This window comes from Bidens hawaiensis, unplaced genomic scaffold, assembly GCF_021521415.1.
Source record: "Bidens hawaiensis isolate Kalapana, Puna unplaced genomic scaffold, B.hawaiensis_p1.1 tig00419431_1, whole genome shotgun sequence".
Classification (NCBI taxonomy): domain Eukaryota; kingdom Viridiplantae; phylum Streptophyta; class Magnoliopsida; order Asterales; family Asteraceae; genus Bidens; species Bidens hawaiensis.
In genome coordinates this window covers 281,419-285,871 of record NW_027504858.1, presented here as the reverse complement: position 1 = coordinate 285,871, position 4,453 = coordinate 281,419, and positions in this window count along the sequence as shown.

Below are 4,453 nucleotides of genomic sequence, written 5' to 3'. Positions count from 1 at the left end.
CGCCAGGTGTCCCAAGGACACGTGGCGCAAATCAACAGGAGGAGGCCAAAAAGGCCCTAACAGAATCTGAGCCCAATCATTTGGAAACCCTAGCACTATAAATACCATGCTGCCTTCACTAAGAGAGGTACAACGCATTACACAGTACAATTCATTACAGCAATATTACACAGTACACAGCTACACTGAACAATACTACTGCTACAGTAAGCAAGTACACACAAGAAAATACTTTCCAAATCCCTACTCACTCTCAGATTACTTTATATCATCTCCTACAATCTCTTATTCTCACACCGGAGGGTTACCCCAAAGAGGACCCCTCTATCCCTTTCTGAGGGGTAAGTTTACGGTGTTGTTCATTTTGTAGGTTGAAGATCCAGTCTCCGGAGAACCATCGGTGAAATCGCATAATCATACCCGAGGAAAGTAGATCAACTACCAGCGAGTCGATCCACGATTCTTCAGTACCGTGAATTTCATGCCCCAAAAATATTGGTGCAACTTTTTTGCCATCATGTTTCACTTCAAATTCCTATTCCTTGGTTTCAACTATCAACTAATTTAGAATAATCTTTTTCTATGTTTAGTTTGAATTTATAATAATATACTAACTTTAAACTAATATGCAAATTAGTATATAGTTTTTTCTTCAATCATGATTGCAGACAACTATCAATAATGGCTTCTGATTGTAGCTTTTCGATTCTTATGGAAAATGAAGTTTTGTTTTTTCCTTGTCATAAATCCGATGGGGATCCAAAAGTTTGATCTTTGTAACACAACCGATATAAAGGAAGTCCACCTTCGTTGTTAAATAATATAAAAGATACAAAAGGCAAAGAAGATAATAATGTATCTTCCCACCAAGATTAAAGCTAGAGCAGCATCGATCACTTATAATTTATGTCAATAAGATATTGTAGAGACGTTCAAATTTGAGCTAAGGTTGGTTGTTGGTAAAAGGTTGAGTTTAAACGAGTTCGACACCAATCCTTCACGACTCAAAATAAACATAATCTAGTTCAAATATGCATGTACTAGACCACAATCAATGTATCTTCCCTACAAATCCTATGATGAGTCATCAACCTTAAAAAGAAATACAGTAATCATTATCTAATGATTAGAATTTAGGACCTACTATTAATTTATGTGTCATATATCATATATGTATATGATTATGATCACCCACCAATGTAATATACTGTATACTCAATATCAATAACTTGACTACACATATAGACATATTAGTCATGCATGCAGGCTGTAACTGTTGAAGATAATAAAGCAAAAAACAGATAAGTAGCTATTGCTGTATTACATGTTTTGCTTTATGATCATTGCCAAGTGCCAACTTTATTTATTGTTACTTTATCTTTTATGCTTCATCATTGTGTTCTACTTTCCATTGTTGAATGATAGGAGGATGATGATTCCAGGGTCTTCCTTAAAATGAGAAAACTTCAATATTATATGATTAATTGTATATCTGTTTTATATTTATATCTTATATATTGAATTGTTATCATTATTTAGATCGGGATACATAATCATTATCACTAGTTTCTTAGCTTCATAATTACCATTTTATTGTAATCTCTATATAAAGAGATTTTGTTTCGGTTATTGATCCATTTAGGTATGTATAAAATATTATTCATCAAAATATCAAATGCTTCAATTCGATATATGATCCTTTTAAATTCTATCAACCTAACATTGTGCTAATTAATCAATGCCTTATAATTAATATCCCTCTCCTCCCTCTTTCAGCCAGCCAACCCTGAGCGGTTTAGCCGCCACAAACAACCATGATCCAACAACCTCATATTTCGATGTTGAAGAATTTCTGCAAACGAGTATCTTTGGATATATAAGAGTCGTGTCTGCTTGTAGCAATGCTACTATAGATTTGACACTCATTCAGTCATAGTCATTCACTTGGAGATATGCACAACATTTGCAACAAATATATGGAATTCACTGAAGAAATGTATTTTCAACAAGCCTGCGCAAGAGATATGGCTCCAAAAGATTGGTTAATTTTAAGGTCGAAAACACACAATAGGCTTGGATAGAAAGAATCCGGGCCATGAAGGGTCCACCCACTACCTATATATGTCCACGTGACAAGGTATGCAGTACACGCTCAAATGAACACCAATCACATTAAAGGAAAACCCTACTTAAAATCGCACATGGGACCGTTCCTACTTGACAATGACATGTAACAATACCTAGCATATGTAGTAGTGATATCTTGCAAATCACTCTTTGAATACTCTCTTACATACTTATTTGTTGGTGATTGTACATATACTTATTTTTATGCCGGACGATGATCACTTGGAGAGTTCCTAGATGAGGTGATCCAAAAGTGTTTGGATTAAGTGTTCAGACGTGGAAGTCGTGTGGCATCAAAACCACTTGGTATTCCGTGCTTGCTTTATTGGCGCCATCCTTAAGACGTGACGAATATATGGTTAAAAGCCATATTCTCCACATCACGATTCCAATTGATCAAACAAGGCAACTCATTCATATGTGTTTTCCTATCGTGACATTGGAGATCTAATATCCGAGTTCGTTGACCCACGTCTGTGAATAGCCCAACAAGGCCCAATAGTCGGTTTCTTCAGTGGGCCGAACAACAGATTTAGTGGATCGTATAATAATCATATTCATTTCAATTTTCAAACGCAATAAACTATTTTCTTTTTCTATTTTATATAATTTGAACCAACCTACCCCTAATTCATTGGCCAAGGGCAAAGTTATTCACAATAGACCCGGGCTGGAGAATTGTTAATACCTTTAAAGTTCAAAGTGCAAAAAATAAATAAATAAATAAATAATAAAATTACACATGCACTTGCATATAAAATATAAAATCACCCAGTTTGCAACCCATATATTGATATAAAGTTTGCCCATTTTAATTGTATAAAGTACTAGGCAGCGAAAGGCGTAAATGTCTAGCTCGATCGTCGTACAAAATCAACATTAAATGCCATTAAATTCTAATACCTAACTCATCTTGTACAACCACCATTTATGTCAAATTTTTTTAGCAGAAAAAATAAACCAGACAGAAAGTTAGCCAACATAGAATAAGATCAAAGTAGCTGGTTCTTGGCATGTCACCTGTGGTTAAAACTTAAAATGATATAAATCATATAATTCATATTATCTTATACCAAATAGTCTGAACAAGTGTTATCATAAATTTTAATCACTAATTTGCACTTGGGGCTTTTTGAATTTGATACAACCAAAGGAATAGAGTTTGACAGTTTATTCAGCTAACATGATATAATTGTTTGCCATGACTTTCACTAAAGAATATGCTACATATTTTGAAACTACCCCTAGGCCCTAGCCTAATGCTGCTATGATTATCAATGTCACCATTGTAACATTTAACAGCTTAAGCAGTTGCAGCAGAAGCCATTGCTCCATTGTTTAAGAGCGGTGGGATATTACTATAATACCCTTCTTCTTCATCCTCGTCTTCCTCTCCTTCGGTTTCCCATAAGAAACTAGCATATGCCGCATGAACATGGCTGAAGAAAAGTACTCTAAAGTTAGATTTATAATACTTTCAGTAACAAAATAACATTAATTAATAATCGCTTGCCTGTCTTCAGAAGCTACTTGGATTGCTCTTTCAAAGTAAGTCGTTGCTCTTTCTCTATCGCGATGAAGCTCCCACAATAATTTTGCATATTGCGAAAGAATTTCACCATCGTTTGCGTCCGCTAGAATAGCCCTCGAGTATTATTGTTCTGCTCCTTGCAGATCTCCCTTTGACTGCAAGACAAAAAAATTATAACCGTAAAAATCGATGCACGTTTAGATGTTGTTTTAAATGTGATACGAATGTGTCTTGCTTTCTCTTACCAACTACTTTTAATCATCTTTCATCCACTATGTAAAAGTGCATTATGTGGTTCTTATTTTCTAACATATTATCAGTAGGCCTGTAAACAAACCATAACATTCAGTGAACCAATGGTGGGAAGTTCATTTATGTCACACCACGAAGAAAATATTTTTTTGTTAATTTGGTTAAACGAATGAACATCAACACACGTCTCATTCGTTAATATATGTTCGTGAATGTTCGTTTATTTATTTTCTTTTATGCACATTTGTTCGATCATTTATGTTCTTTAGTTTAGGTTTGTTTGTTTATATATACATTAATAATATTTAGGACCAATACAGTGTAGTCTAATTTTATGAAAATATACATTAACAATTACAATTTAGTATAATAGTATTAGTTATTTAGGCCCAAATATTGGTAGATGTTCATGTTTTCTTTAAATTGATGTACTCTCATCTATTTATAGTTATGTTTGCTTGTTTATGTTCGTTTACCTTCGTGAACCATTTGTTTATACAATTATTGAACAAACGATAACAAACACATTATTGTTTTAACAAA